This window comes from Cebus imitator, unplaced genomic scaffold (assembly GCF_001604975.1).
Source record: "Cebus imitator isolate Cc_AM_T3 unplaced genomic scaffold, Cebus_imitator-1.0 Scaffold34, whole genome shotgun sequence".
Taxonomy (NCBI): domain Eukaryota; kingdom Metazoa; phylum Chordata; class Mammalia; order Primates; family Cebidae; genus Cebus; species Cebus imitator.
The window spans coordinates 3,102,896-3,120,320 of NW_016107349.1; the positions used below are offsets into that span (position 1 = coordinate 3,102,896).

At 37.6% G+C, this 17,425-nt stretch overlaps 1 non-coding gene across 1 annotated transcript; it reads left to right on the forward strand.

Moving 5' to 3' along the window:
- The first annotated feature begins 5,046 nt into the window (after positions 1-5,046).
- On the forward strand, positions 5,047-5,108 carry LOC119470569. The gene has a single exon (XR_005199483.1). It is a non-coding gene; the product is annotated as a U7 small nuclear RNA (small nuclear RNA).
- The last annotated feature ends 12,317 nt before the right edge of the window (positions 5,109-17,425 follow it).

Consider the following 17,425-nt stretch of genomic DNA (forward strand, 5'->3'; position numbering starts at 1 on the left):
ATGTGGAACATTTATCCTAGGCTAATGACTAGAAAGTGTTTTCAATTTATAGTACAGAGAGGGGGAAAACACACACACACACACACACACACAGGTCCTAGTAGTTACCCAAAGTTAACAAGATAGAGTTTTAAGTCCTGGGAGGACAAGGTAGCTAGAATTCATAAGATAGAGTATTGAAGAAAACATTCCACACAGAGAATGTTCTAGAATTTAGAATTCTTCGGAGTGATCCTCATTAGTCTTGAGTACTGATTTTAGATGCATATATGGAGATCAGAAAAAGAAACAACTAAAAGGATGAGAGGGACAATTCCATAGAGAGAATACTGGACTGAGAATAATCTGTGTTCTCACCTGTCATAGGTGTAAAAACATCTCTAAATTCCTGGAATGTTAGGAAGAATACTCAGATGAGTATAGCCTCATTAGTGCAGAAAAATAGTCTTAGAGTAAGAGCTACTCTGAGTTTACCTAAGAAAGTTTAAGGCAAGCATTAAAAGTATCATTGTGTTCTCAAATAGCTTAACTCTATCCCAGAACAAAGTTCAAGAACATTATAGAAATGCAAAAATATCAAACAGCTAACGGTGTATGATTCCAACGCCTGTCATCAAATACAAAAATTGCCAGGAGTGCAAAGAAGAAGGAAATACACCTCACTATGAGAAAAAATATAGCAATTAATAGAAACAGACATAAATTTTATAGGCACTATAATTAATAGGCAAGGGCACTAAAATATTTATTTGAAGTATGTAAGATACGTTCAAGAATATAAATAAAAGTTTAAGCAGAGAAATGGAAGATATTAAACATAAAAATAAAGCTTCTAGGATGAAATCTAAAATATATGAGATGAAAAATATATTGAATAGGATCACATCTGATTAGGCATTGGATAAGAAAAGATTATTGAAATCAAAAAAATGCCAGATATTATGCAAAATAAAATAGAAAAATTAATTGAATATTAGTAAATTCTAGGACAACTTTAGTTAAGCTAATATATTAATTGGAATCCCTAAAGAAGGTAAGAGAGATGAGAAACAGAAAAAAACATGAATATATAATAATCACTGAAATTTTCCTAAATTTGATGACAACCATAAACCCACAGATTCAAGCTCAATAATCTCCAAGTCTGTAAAATAAGATGAAAACGACAAGGCAACCCTAATGAAGTGATTTGAACCTGTAATAAAGAAAAAAAACTAAAAAAAAAAAAAAATAGGAAAAATACACTACGTAGAGTGTCAAAGATAAGAATGATAGTATACTTCAGCCGGGCATGGTTGCTCAACGCCTGTAATCCCAGTGGCTGAGGTGGGCAGATCATGAGGTCAGGAGATTGAGACCGTGCTGGCCAACATGGTGAAACACTGTCTCTACTAAAAATACAAAAAATTAGCTGGGCGTGGTGGCATGAACTTGTAAACCAGTTACTTGAGAGGCTGAGGCAGGAGAATCACTTGAACCTGGGAGGCAGAGGTTGCAGTGAACCGAGATCACACAACTGCACTCCAGCCTGGACAGAGCAACACTCCATCTCAGAAACAACAACAACAACAACAAAAAGAATGATAGCATACTTCTTGTCAGAAACAATACAAGCTAGAATACAATGGAGAAATATCTTTAAAGTAATAAAAAAGCAAAACTGGCAATGTAGGATCCTATATCAAGTAAAAATAGCTTTCAAAAGTAAAGGTATAAAGAAAAAACGTTTTAAAAATGGAAATAATTTCATCTTATCAAAGCGGAAGTAATTTAATATTACTAATATTAAATATTAATATTTGATAGTATCAATGAATTATAAGCAATATTAAGAAAGTCTATTTAGAAGAAAAAAGTATGTCAAATGGAAATCTGAATCTACGCAAAAGAATGAAGAAAACCAGAAATTACAGACATAGATAAACATAGACATAAAATTTTAATTTCTACATAATAATTAACTGTTGAAAGAGAAAATAGTAATATATTGTAATGTTTGTAAGATATGTAGAAATAAAATTGTGACAAAAATAGCACAGATGTCATAAAGGGGACTACATCTTGTCCTGTTGTTAGTTTTTTATACTCTTTATAAAGAGATGCAATATTCTATAAAAGTAGATTGTGATACATTCAAGAGATATACTATAAACCATGAAACGACCCTAAAACACCATGACAAAAATGTACAACTACTAACTAGAAGAAAATATTGAATCATAAAAATTTTTAATTAATCCCAAAGATGACAGGAGTAGAGAAAAACAAAGGAACAAAAATCATATAGGGTTACAATGTCTAGAGATCTAATGCATAATATGAGGACAATAGTTAATAAAATAATACTGTATTAAGGATTTCTGCTAAATAAGTAGATTTTAGCTGCTCTTATCACAGAAAAGGAAGGCTATGTGAGATAATGGATATGTTAATCTGCTTCATTATAGTAACCATTTTGCTATCTATCTGGATCTCATGACATCATGTTGTACACCTTAATATACACAATAAAATTTATGTTTAAAAATTTTAGACATTTTGGCAGGGCGCGGTGGCTCACGCCTGTAAACCCAGCACTTTGGGAGGCCGAGGAGGGTGGATCACAAGGTCAAGAGATCGAGACCATCCTGGTCAACATGGTGAAACTCCGACTCTACTAAAAATACAAAAAATTAGCTGGGCATGGTGGCATGTGCTTGTAATCCCAGCTACTCAGGAGGCTGAGGCAGGAGAATTGCCTGAACCCAGGAGGCGGAGGTTGCGGTGAGCCGAGATCGTGCCATTGCACTCCAGCCTGGGTAACAAGAGCAAAACTCTGTCTCAAAAAAAAAAAAAATTATAGACATTTTAAAAAGATTATGTGGGACAAGTAAAAAACAAATAGTAAGATAGTAGTTTTATGCTTAACCACATTAATCTTGACATTAAGTAAAAAAAGTGTATCATGATTAAAAGGAAGATGATTTTAGATTGAATACAAAAGTAAAACCTAACTATATGCTGCCTAAAAGAAATCCATTTTAAATATAAAGATAAAATAAATTAATGATAAAAGAATTTAAAAATACATACAAATATAACACTAATTAAAATACAATCATGCTGGAGTGAGTACATTAATATCAAAGTATATAACTGTGAAATTACATATATATACATGTTCTTTAGATAGAGATAATAGATGGCAGATAGTTAAATAGACAGATATTTTCCTTTGCTCCCTGAAACAAAATTTTTAAAATTCTTCTAGATAGTGGTGTGGAATAATCTTTGGTAAAAAGTTACATCTTGATCCTGGGTTTCTGCTACAGAGTTACTGAATTTTTTCAAATTTCTGGATTGATAGATATGTATTTTGTTCTAATGGCTCTTGATGGCTCTTGACGGGCTCTTAAATGGGAGCTGGTCACCAGAAAGGCCAGGCCATAATTAGAAATCAGCCCCGCTTTTCTCCGCTGGGAAGAAGAGAGAGGTTGGAGATTTAGTTAATAATGAATTATGCCTATGTGATAAAGTCTCCATAAAAATCCGCTAAGTTGAAGGGAATGTGGAGAGCTTATGGGTTGCGGAACAGGTGCTATGAGGGTTTAGAATGGAGGACAGAGGCAGGGGTTTTAAAGACAGGTATGAGGAAACTTATGTCCACACAGACATGGGCTCTGATGTGCACCCACAGTAAGGGCTCAGATAAGTCCTTGCACCCATGTGATGACCATCAGACCTGCTCCCTCTCCCAGGCAGCAGCTGGTCTCCATCTGGTCTTGCCTTATGCATTTTTAAGTAGTCTCTGAATAGAAAAGTCTAATGCTTAAGCTCAAACAGGGTGTTCTTTATTAGCTGAACTTTGGAATAAGAGACAGAAAAAGAGCTGAAGTCATGTACTTCAAGCCAACTCCTTAAATCATATGGGCACAAAATATTCCAGAGATCACAGCAGTTCAAGGTACACATAGCAGTAACTCACCAAGTCAGGTTTTTTAATTATCTCAAAAACTTGAATCAACACTGAATATTATCAAAAGCAAAATGAATGTACATTAATCACAGAATATTTTAGTCACATGGCATCTTTCATCCCAGAAAAGGTCACAACCCACAGGTCTGGTTCTCATCACACTTAACCTGAGGAAACAAGAGAGCAAGTTGCTTTGAAGAGATTGAATGGGAAATTGTTGAGTGTTTAATCTAGGCAGAGCTACACAATTGTTACGAAAAGCAAGTGCTTTCTCTTATTGGGTCTTGTTGCTATAGTTGCCATATTTGCTTTACCCCAGTGATAAAGAAAAGGGCAATAGCTTATATATATGCTCATTAAGATCATGGGGTAAAAACAGTCTTGAGAAAAACTTAAACTATAACTAGTGTATTTTATAGTATATATACTATAATATATACCAGAATATTTTTATAGTATATATACTATAAATATACCACATAATTGAATATTATTAAAACTTATTGTTTCTGCCAAAAGTGAGTATGTTTACTACACTGAGTAATTGATTTATTATTTCTGGCAAGAGATTAATTGAAAATCAAGTACACTATGCATCACTCATGGTACTGATGAACTGATGAGTTAGATTAAACAGATCATTAGCTTTTCTTGCTCTTCAAACTGGGATGTGGGTAAAACATTCTCTATTTCTTTCTACCCTCATGGTAAAGTGGGCCAAAGGAGAGACTGAGGCATGATAGAAAAATGCTATTATCCTGAGGCATTACATTTTCTACAATAAATATTATCAGATAGTTTTCTCAGATAAAAACATTGATTTTCACACAATGCTCACTAAAACTCTCGTACTTTTAAATATTTATTCTAAGCCTTCTGCAAATAAATAAGTCTTTTAAACCAGTGAATAGAATTCTCTGTTGAGTTTCTGAATTGCTTTCATCACCTATACATATTGGAAATTCATTCCAGGATTTCACTGTAAAAAATTATTGAAAATTATTCTATTAAAACAAAGATGCATGTGATTTTAAGAGGAAGGCATATATCCATTTGCTTTTACAGGTAAATAAAAATTTGGAAGAAATTTTGAGTGTTACAGCTCTTTTAGAATTTGTCTAGAAGGCTTTCTGATTTTTACCAGAAAGTCCCCCCAAAAATTATTTTAAAAAAAGAAATGGTGTGCTTATCCCCAAAACAAATAACTCACTCTTCTCGCCTTTTATCATTCTGAGTGAGACTTCATTTGAATTTTTTAAATAAAAGCACAAAACTATGATTCTTTAGTAAATGTGTGGATAAAACAGTAGGTTGGGTACACATGTATTATAAAATACTTAATGGACCATTACCCTGATGTAGACCAAATAGGAAGTGCTAGGATTGGTTCAGTGTCTGTTTCAGAGTAGATTTCAGGCTACAGAATGGGATAGAGATGTAAATAAATTCAGTTATGACATTCTCTGTCCAGTCATACACCATAAAATATATTTCTGATTTTAATTAAAATGTAATTTAACCTTTATTTCTTCTGTGGTGATGGTGATGCCATAGTGAGGCAGGACACCAATAGGACTCATCTCGCAGAGCAGATTGAAAACTGGCTAAAACTGACAAGTGGCCCTGAAAGCAACCCCTGGCTGTTGCGCCCCATCAGCATAAGACATTCCCACCAGCACCATGACAGTTGACAAATTCTGTCAACACCCAGAAGTTACCGGCCATTTTCTAGAGATTTTTGAATAATGCATGTATTAATTTGCATGTAAATGAAAGTGGGTATAAATACAGCTATGTAACACCCACAGAAGTATCCCTAGGCTGCTTTTCTCAGTGCAGTGCCTATGGGCTAGCCTTGTTCCACAATGAGCAGTCACAGAGCTCTAACACCGCCACTTCTACCACTAGCTTGCTCTTGAATTCACTCCTAAATGAAGCCAAGAAGCTGCCCTACATCACTGTCAAGTCAGCCAGTAGCTTAAGAAGAGATGGCAAGGGGCAGCAATGTAGTGAGAGTGGACAAATGATGAGATGTTAGCAACAGGCAATGGTCAGCAGGACAGCAAGGCAACTGGCAACCCAAGCTCCTAGAGCTGTAGTGCTGAGTCTGTAACATCAAGAAGCTGCTAATACTGAAGTGCTGTAACACTAACCAAAGGCTCTTTTCAGGGCCATCATCTTTACTGGCAGTTGGTGGAGCCAAGCAAATGGGCAAGTGGCCATAGTATTGCTGCCTTGTGGAGGACCCAGTGTTCTGGCTGGTGGGTGACAGGTCTGCACGCTGGCCTACCTGTGGGAGCTGAGCCTATCCAAGCTGGGAGTACCTGAGAAAACCATCACCTAGTTCTCATGCTGGAGACTGGTTGGCACCATTTTGGCTCTTGCAAGTGATTGTTCTCTCTGCCATCCCCTTGAATATCAGCTGAACCAGGAAACAGGACCTCTGTCTAAGTGGTCAATTTTAAGTCCCCCATCATTTGGGTGCCCTGGATAGAGGCACATTCTATTGCCATCCCTCAATCCTTTATCCTCTAATGACATTTTATTTTTCCACCAGGAATTTTATTTTACACCCTGGAATGTGCGTTTCATTTGCAGTAACTTTGCTTTCACCCCTGCAAGCTATATTTTGGCAAATGTTTAAGGCAGGACCTTTAGTTGTGAGAGGTGCCCCAGTGAACTGACTCCAGGACACTGGAGTTATGTTGCTTTGTGACCCCAACTCGGCATTTGGAGCTCACTTCTAGCCACCGCCAGATGTTCTGGAGCTTTCAGCATTTGGTGAGGAGACCCGCATCGGCCCTTCCCTGGGTGCTCTGGGTTTTTTGGCAATGGTATTGTTGTCCACCCCCTTGAATGCTCCAGGATTTTTAGCACTGACATTTCTTCTAGAATTGAGGGGAGTTCTCCCATTCCCCTAGGGGAATCTTGGTCTCACCTTTACTGGCCTGCAGTTAGAAGTTATTATTTTCTTTAACAGCCAGTTGTGGGTCCCTCCCTTGTGCTGTCTTCCTTTCTGCTGTCCAATAAACTGCCTTGTTCAAGCCCATCTTGGTTAAAGGGGCCAGGGTCTTTGGTTTTCTTTTTAGTTTCTCTGTAGTTGGGAGGATTCCACAGCAAGTCAGGATCTTCAAGGTCTCCTCTTGAATGATGCTGTTCACCCCTTCTTTCTCCCTTCCACAATCACCTTCTGTTTCTTTTGGACCCTCTTTGCCAAAACTAAGATTTTTGCTTTGATCTCTGTAGCGTTTAGACTCATTCTACTGCCCACTAATACCACATAATCCATTTTTGTAAAGCCTTGTTATACATACTTACACCTTCTTTGCAGATGGTGGGAATTTAAAATGATCCTCATCCTGAGGATCAGTTTCAAGATCCGCATCTGGAATGCCCAGACAAGAGCCCCTGATTCACCAGGCCTGGGCCAAAATCAGTGTGCCTTCTGTGAGTTAGAAGGCCAGTGGAGGAAGAGCTACCCCTGGCTTAAAATGGAGTCTGATCCACCCAGACCCATAATAACCAAGAAATCAGAGGACTGACACGGTCTGAGTTCTCTACCCCTCTCACCGTACACATTACCATCTCCACAGAGGAGCCTTGAATGACCCTTGATGTGGCAGGTAAAAATACAGAGTGATTGAGTATGGGAGCAGCCTTCACAGTTCTAACCCATTACTTAGGGCCACTGCCTTCCCATTCCTGTACCACAATAGGGATTGATGGCTAGCCAAAATTTAGGACATTCACTTATCCTCTTCATTGCACCATGGAGAACAATGCATTTTCTCATAGTTTTCTGCTTATGCCTGATTGCCCTATCTGCTTACTGAAAACAGACTTATTTTCCCAATTACAGGTCATAGTTCAATTTAGACAGCCTCATAAGAAGACAACCAGGGCAGGAAGGGACACTTCTAGCTTTAAGGCCTTGCCTTAATACACACACAAAAAGACGCTTCCATGGCATATTGCTTCTCAAGTAAACAGCTCTATTTGAAATATGAGAGTTCCTGGTAGAGCTGTTAATGTAACCCTAGTCCAGATGATTTTAAAAGTAAATGTTAATTATCCAAAGAAAAAAAAAAAAAAAAAAAAAATCCTTTGAGACCTGAGGCTAAGAAGGTGTCCAGCCCCTGATAATAAATTTTCTAAAGTACAGATTATTGCAATCCTGTCAGTCCCCATGCAGCACTCCGATTTTGTCTGTAAATAAACCAAATGAGGATTATAGAATATTCGGGATCTGAGAAAAGTTAAAGAGGCAGCAGAGGTAGTCTGCTCAATAGTTTCTAATCCTTACGCTATACTGACCCAAGTTCTTGAATATGCTAACTGGTTCTCAGTATTAAACTTGAAGGATACCTTCTTTTGCCTACCTTGACCTCCAGAATCCCAGTATATTTTTATTTTTGAATTCACTGATCCAGACATTCATGCTGCATCTCAGCATACTGTGACAGTCCTTCCCCAGTGTTTTAGGGACAGTTTCCATCTCTTTGGCAATGCTTTGGCAAAAGGGTTAAGGGAACTACTGTTAACTAAAGAATTTCTGTTGCAATATGTGGATGAGTTATTAATTTCCAACACTACTAGGGAAGACCGTGACAGAAACACAATGTGGGTCCTTAATGTTCTTGGAAAATAAGGGTATTAATTATCCCCACACAAGGCTCAAATTTCTATATAAAAGGTTAAATATTTGAGGTTTATGCTTGTTCCTGGGACAAGGACCTTGCCAAACATGAAAACAGACTATCCTGGAACTCTAGCCCCTTCAGACGGAAAAACAGTTAAGAGACTTTTTGGAAATGACTCTTAGTTGGATTTGAATTCCTGGGTTTGGGTTCATAACAAAACCACTCTATGAAGCTCTATAAAGCAGTGATCATGAGCCTCTGAATTGGGACAATACCTGTCACCAGGCATTTTTCACCCTAAAAGCAAAGCTTGGAAGAGCCCCTCCTTTGAGACTTCCATACTTAGAAAAGCCTTTCAGCATCTACATGGCTGAAAAACAAGGGAGAGCTTTGGATATTATAACTCAAAGACTCAGGTATAATCCCAGACAAGTGGGTTACTTTTCTAAACAGCTAGACCAGGTGGCTGGATGGCCAAGATGCTTGGGAGCTGTGGCCACCAATGCTTTATTGGCAGAAGAAGCCAGTAAGTTTATCTTGAGACAACAATTTAAACTGTACGATAGCCTGGAAAATAAAGTACAGGATGTCCTAAAAGCAAGACGACATCAATGGCTAACAGGAGGGTAGTTACTCAAATATCAAGCCATTCTGCTTGACACCCCAGATATTATTCTTAAAGTATGTGTACTGTGCTACCCTGATGCCAGATTTCACATCCCAAGAAACAGATCCACAATTCATTCACTCTTGTGTGGAAACCATAGAATGGATCTCCTACTCTAGCAGGCCTGACATCAAATATTAACCCCTGCCTAACCCTGATGCTGAGTGGTTTACAGACAGTAGTAGCTTTACTCATGAGGGAGTAAGAAAGTCAGGTTATGCCGTAGTTAGCCAGCAAGAAGTCACTGAGGCCAACACTTTACCTACCCTGACTTCTGCTCAAAAAGTAGAATTAATTGCTCTAATTAGGGCCCTCCAACTGGGAAAATATTTTAGAGTCAGTCTATTTACTGACTCCAAAAATGGGTTCCTGGTGCTCCATGTTCAAGCAGTGATATGGAAGAAAAGGGGATTATTAACAGCAACAGATCCCTCATACAACATCACTCTGAGATCTTGGGACTTTTATACATTTCCAACTCCCAAAGGAGGTAGCAGTTATTCACTGCAGGGAACACCAAAAGGGAGAACCCTCTAATTTAGAGGAATTGTCCTGGCAGACAGACACTGGTATTCCGGGCTATTGCACTAACACCAGGGACTCCAACCATGCCAGTGGCATCATGCTATATACTTGAGAAAATTAAATGGGCAGAACAGAAAGGCTTACAAAATGATCCTTCAGAGTGGTTGCTAGAAAAAAAAACAAACTCTCCCCAAAGCTGAGCAGTGGGAAATGATTAGGCATTTTCATGATTCCTCACATTTGGTATGGGATTCTCAAATATTCTTGGAGAAGCAACTTTTCCAGACTATAAGAAGGTTCACCAAGGCCTATGAAGCCTGTGCCTATAACAAGCCAGGAAGCCACCCCAAACCCCACCTACAACTCAAACTTACACACCAAGGAATATATCCTGGAAAAGACTGGCAAACAGATTTCACCCAAATGCCACCTTACAGTGGATTAAAATGTTTGCTACTGTTTATAGACACTGTCACTGGATGGATAAAATCTTTCCCCATAGGGACAGAAAGAGCATTGCAAGTGTTCAAATTCTTACTTTAAAAAAATTATCCCAAGTTTGAGATTACCAAAAGGTTTGCAAAGTGATAAGGAACCTTCCCTCATACTTAAGGTGATCCAGCAGGTTTCCTCAGCCTTAGGTATTACCTATCATCTTCGCTCCTTCTGGAGGTATCAATCCTTGGGTAAGGTAGAAAAAGCCCCTCATGTTCTAAAAAGGACATTAGCAAAACTGTGTCAAAAGATGTCAGAGGCCTGATGTTTCCTCCTACCCATAGCACTTTTGAGGAAGATGATGGCTTCAAAGGGAAACTTAAAGTTTAATCCATTGATGTGACTTACTGAAGACCTTTTTTTAACTTTAGACCTGCTACTTGATGAAGACATGCATAGAATACTCACTAATATTATCCATTTAGGTTAGGTTCAAGAGGCCCTTCAGGCATATGGAAATGAAGTGTTACTTTCAAAGGAAAAGACTAGCTCTCCTGCTCAAGCAGGATACTTGGTCTTACTAAAACCTGGAAAAACGTATTCCCTGAGGATCAATTACAACCAAAATGGAAGGGCCCTTACTGAATGTTGTTGAGCACACTCACTGCTGTTAAATCCAGGGAATTACTAGCTGGATACATTTCTCCAGGAATAAAACTGTTCTTTCCGAGTATCTGCAGGACCTACAGCCTATACCTGTGAACCTTTGGAGGACCACCACTACTCATTTAAAAGAATCAACACTCAGCTAGAAGTGGTAACACGATGCTGTGAAATGTCCATTTTCTCTTCTTCCTGATACTTCTTTTCTATTGCTTTGGCCAACTGCCTCCTCCTTGCAAAAACTTCCTTTGTCTTTGTTGGGTGTTGAGACAACTCTAATACCCAAGATGCCCTATTGCCACTGATTACTGTTTGCTCCCCTGATTGACATAATCCAGTGTAGGTGAAAACAAAACTTCATAGTAAATATTTCTTAAGTTATAGTGTCAGTGAATCATCTTAATGGTTGCTGTATTTGTCATCAGCATCACCAGGATAGAGACATCCACCATCTGGCACATCCGGAATAAGTCTACGGTCATGCACCCAGACTGTTTAACAAACCATAGTGATCTCAAAGTACCTAGATCCCGCTACTTGTTATGTGGAGCGCTCTCCAACTTAATGGATTCCACCTGGCTACAGCCACCAACATTACCCAGATCTGAGAAGTTGGGTATCTATATCTCCAGTGTGCTAATGATAGTATTTTTTGCACCCATTTTTGTGCTGATGATACAAAAAGGAAAGTTTCACTGTGATGCTCTGATCCAACTCTCGTCACCAAGTTCCCAAGCCACAGTGAGGTAAATGGGATTCTATTTGTAAGAGAGAAAACTTACACGTGTGATGCCTTCTGCTGGATCAGAACAAGCAAGAATAAAACCACCTAATCTGGCAAGGTGAAAATACCGCCCCCTTCTGGAAAACAAATACGGTTCAACCACCTCATTGAAGCAAGGAAAAATTAATGCTATAGACCCAACTTGGCAGCAAAGGATGGTCATCACATTTCTGTAGGGCCTCAATTTGTGCCCTAATAGGGCTCATTTTTGTTTGTGGCCATGAGTGGGAAGAAGTTCCACTCTATAACTACTTCTGAGTTTCCTGAGGAGTCACCTATTCTTTTAGGGATAGCTTTCCCTTGCATATCAAAATCAGAACAGGATTGAATGTACATTGGCCACTTTTGCCCCATTAGACTTCACCCTCTATTACGCCATAGACTCAGGAGTATCAGAAAAAAATAAGCAATATAATTCATTCTGGCAGGTCTATGGCCATACCACCCTGAGCGCACTCAATTATGTCAGAATTAATTCTGACAGGAACCTGGGTGGCAATAGGTCTAGCGACCTCCTTGGGGTGGATTTGCTACCCATGAGTCAACATTAAAGAACTTGACTCCAATCCTAGAATTATTGGCTACCAACACAGATCAGGCATTCAAAAGAATTCAAGAGTACCTATACCCTCTAGCAAATGTAATCTTTGATAACAGACAAGCATTGGATTAATTACTAGCTGAATAAGGTATAGTCTGTGCAGTTATTAATAAAGCTTGATGCAGGTTTATTAATAATCCTGGGTAAGTTGAGATCAATATCCAAAAAATATATAAACAAGCTACCTGGTTACATAGATATAACCAGGTCACTTATCTCAAATATATCTGGTCTCCTATTATAAACGCCCTCCCAAGTCTCACCTGGTTTTTAGCTTTCCTAGTACCTTTAATAGATATCTTATTTCTATTAATTTTTGGCCCTTGCTTGTTTAACCTCTTAGTAAAGTTTGTGTCTTCCATATAATTCCATGTAAAGACAATGCTTACAGGAGACTTCCAATCCATCCTATATTCTGATCTGGAGAATAAAAAGCATCCTGCTTTTGGGTCACTTGGATCAGATGTCCAGAGATTTTTACTCATCTAATGCTAGGCAGAGCCTACACACATAAAATCAGTAGGAAGCAGTTATAGAAGATGGACCTCCATTCTTTGCCAACCCCTTTAAAATTAAGGAGATGTATCCAATTTCTGAGTGGGAATGAAGGCTGAGACTGGCAGGACTCAGTTCCCTACCAGATTGTAAACCAGCCAGAACTGGCAAGTGGTGCGGAAGCAACCTCTATTTGCCCTTACTACCCATCAGCACAAGATATTCCCACTAGCACCAGGACAGTTTACAAATACCATGACAATATGTAGAAGTTACTTCCCATTTTCTAGAGATTTCTGAACAACCTGCCTCTTAATTTGCATGTAATTACAAATGGATATAAATCTAGCTACTCTACAACCCATAGGCTATACCCTCAATGCACTGACTATGGGCTAGCCCTACTCTGCAAGGAGCAGTCACAGAACTGTAACACTGCCACTTCAATAAAACTGCTTTCATCCACCACTGGATCACTCTTGAATTCCTTCCTAAGTGAAGCCAAGAGCCTGCTCTGTATCGATAGTGCTTATTTACCCAGCTCCGCCAAATCATACCTTTACCTGGAGTTGTGACTATCTTGTTTTGGGAAACTTAAACAGTGCTAATAGGTTGGAGGTGGCAGATCAATTAGTTACTCTGTTGTTCATCTATCCTCACAGTTCATGGAGGAAATATTTATTCCTACACAGTATAATAATTCATCAACACAGATTTTATTAAATTGCCTAACTTTCCTGTTTTCAATGGCCAAAATTTGATAAAGTGGTTTTCTCTGCTCTTATGTGTTACTCTTGGGCATATTTAGTATTTGGTTTATGATACTCAAGATCCAGAAAGAAACTAGTTTTTTTTGTTTGTTTGTTTGTTTTTTTGAGATGGAGTCTTGCTCTATTGCCAGGCTGGAGTGAAGTGGCATGATCCCAGCTCATTGCAACTTCCGTTTTCTGGTTTCAAGCAATTCTCCTGTCTCAGCCTTCTGAGTAGCTGGGACTACAGGCACGCACCACCACACCCAGCTAATTTTTTTTTTTTTTTGTATTTTTAGTAGAGATAGAGTTTCCCCATGTTGGCCAGGATGGTCTGGATCTCTTGACCTCATGATCTGCCTGCCTCGGCCTCCCAAAATGCTGGGATTACAGGCATAAGCCACCGCACCTGGCCAGAAACTAGTTTTTAATTAGGTTTGAAGGATAAATGATGGGGCCAGGAAATGGAAATAAATAGCAATTGGCTAATAATTTAGTTATATCATTACAACACAAAGAATTGCAATGGAGAGGGACAAGAGCTAAAAAACATGAAAAAAGAAAAGCAAATAATTGGCACACACAAAATGGGCATCAGCTGTTCATGGGGGTAAGGGAGGAGGTAGTGTTCAGGGAAGGCTTCCTAGAGCAAGAGCAAATGCCCAATAAGACCTGCTGATTTCATCACTCTGTTTAGCCTTATTTAAACCCTCAACCTACCAAGGGTCCTCTTGGTTTGATGTCTTTGAAATATACACACATTCCCCAAGGGTTTCAACTGAGAAGTTTGTTTTTATAGACTAGGCCTATTAACTGGTTTAATATAGAATGTCTAAAATATTATCATATACTCTTGAAAAAATTTTTCATTGATTATTCTATCCATATGGAAATGTATATCTAGGAGAACACAGGTTTTCAAGTTAGGCATGTAAAGTAGATTGAAATCCTAACTAGCTTTTGTTGACTAACTGAAGAATCTTATGTAATTTAATTTGTCTGAGATTCACTTTTCTAATCTATAAAATTTGAAGATATATTTTTAAAAATTTGATAAAGATGTTGCTAGAACTTGATATAATAATCTTAATACAATGCCTAGCAGAGAACTGAAAAAAATGGTAGTTTAGTATTACAGATGGTAATAATGATAGGAAAAATAATGCCCTCCTCCTAAACAGAATATACTGCATGGATATGAATCACTTTGGATATTACAAGCTCTTAAAGAAACCACAATAAATCAAATGATTTTACAATCTCATAAAATCATAAAACTGGAAAGAATTCAATTCCTTCACTTTCAGTAGTTCTTATAATTAATACACTTTTTTATATTTCAGAGAAATCCAAAACTTTAAGTGCAGAATGCATTAGCTGTTTTTGTCTTTTGGAAACTTGACATTTAGCTTTATAGCTGAATGATTAGTAAAGACATTGATTAGTAAAGACCTTGAATTATGATTAGTAAAGACCTTGAATTTAGGAAAAAAACTAGCAGATTTTTCTTTTCTGGATGATGCACAGTTCAGCAGCTCTATTCAGTATTTTAAATATACATAGCATAAGTATTTAGTAACAGAATAAAAATATTAACTTGCAAATATTCTATTTTAAAATTACGTGGCTTCTACCTTTTAATTAGGCTAATTTATAAAACAAGCTAAAATATTAGTAATTGTTACTCTATACATAAATCTAAATAATTCCTAGTGAAAAACTTAAACACCATGGCCTTGTCACAGGTGGCTATAATTAATCACAAATTAAATACTTTATAACATAAGTTCATGGCCCACACCTAGCAAAATAATAATCTAGATATAAAATTATTCACAGTGTAGCTTTAGATTAACAGGTCTATAAAGGAACACTTCAAGTCTTTTGGTTTGATTCCATTTTTTTTTTTCAGTAAAATATCCTAACAATCAGAGATTAAAAGAAAAAAAAAAGATAAAATCCAGATGTATGGCAAGAAGCAGCAAACCTAAACCAATAAAATCTCATAAAAATTTAAGCATAATAAGTGATTATAAATATATTAAATTCAGAGCCATACACTGAAGATAGTTGTATACTTGAATTCTAATCATAGTCTTGTTATATAGAGAAACAGTGTTTTTCTTTTTTCTTCATTTGGGGAGCTTGTATTTCCCCAGCACCCTGATGAGCATTCCTGCAGGAGAAGAAAGTGAAAGCCACCTAGGAAGGAGTGAATGAGTACAATGTATCGGAATTTCCTTCCAGGTCAGGAAAATTATGGAAAGCTTGCCCTCCAGCCCCAGCGAACTGTGAGAAAAAAATAGAATAGAGGTTGAAGAAGCAACCGTGAGGCACGTTTGATTTCACTTCTTTGGTTTCAAACTTCTGAGGAAGAAATGTGTTCTATACGTTGGTTGAAAGACATGGGAGATTTTGCCCTGAGTTCTATTTTGAATTCCGAAGACAATCCCACTCAATGGGGAGCTGTGTGGCAACCTAGGGGCATAAAGAGCACAGGCATATTTGAGCTATGAGATAGACTGAGGTACTATTTCTTGCCCAATGATGGTTTCTATGTGCATGGAAGGAAACCACAATATCCTCAAGTGTAAAGTAACTGATTAATGGGTAGTTGAGTGGTGTGGGGGTCTGGAAGGTATACATTTGCAGAGAGATGTGGAAAGTGGAAAGTAACTGATTAATGAGTAGCTGAAGTGTGCCAGTGTCCAGAAGGGATATGTTTGCAAAGAGACAAAGCATGCTTTTGTCCTAAAGCTATAGGGTGAGCCATCATGGTTTAAGATTTAATAGGAACCACCGTCAGACCTTGAAGTGATACGTTGCCAGGGAGAGCTGAGATGAATCAGTCAGCAAGGGGAGGTGCCCCCTGCACTGGGTTGTTCTCTCACCAAGGAGATCATGGGTTGCATGTCACCAAAAGTGAATGTCAGAACACCAGCCGTCAAGAAGGCCAGCAACAGACCTGGGAGTCATCTCACACACATATTGGAGAATCAAAAGAGTTTCTCTGAAGAACTGACTGGCTCACGTAAGAACTAGTATCAGAAAGAGGCCTCTTCCTCATCCCCTAAACTCTGTTCTTTAAATCCCTGAAAACCATACTTTCTCTTGGGTCCAGAATCTGTCTTCAATAAGAAAAGAGGAAGCAGGGGAAAGCTTCAGCATCATCATGAAATTTGCCTTTGAAGAGACAGGATATTTATTCAAATGATGCTATACAAATCGGGAAAAACTGAGATATCATTAATTGATTCTTAAAATATCATTCTAGCTTAGTCCCTCCCAGCTATTAGGAAGATTAAATTACTGAAGATAAAAATGTTGTATTTTAATTGTTTATCTGAGTTTTAGGAGAAAATTTGCTATCTAACTACAGTATAAATTTTAATTTTCCAATATAAATGTATGCTTTGTGAGGACAGGAATACATCTTTTTGGAACTGCATTTGCACAGGCCTATAGTATTGTAGTTTAATTGTGACTTCAGCTATTTCCTTACATTATTTGATAGATATTAAGTTGGAAATAATCTGTTTTTAATCACTACTATTGCTAGTGAATAAACAAATATCTTAAACAATTTAATATCTTTCTGAGAAAATAAGAAAAATACACATGAAAATATAGATTAAGAAACAACAAATATTTAAATACTACGAAAATCAGCAAAAGCAGAGACTCCAGAATTCCACCATTTAATAAACTTTATCAGTATTGTTCTAGGCTATTATGGAAACACTACAACAATTATATTAACAACAATTAAATAGTATTAAATTGAAAGTAAACTACTAAATTTATTATGACCATTGAAACAAATAAATTATGAATAGGTAAATTGCTTTTTCTCCCACTTGAGGAATTCACAAGATAAATGATTAAATACTTCTTACAACAGTTTTAGGTAC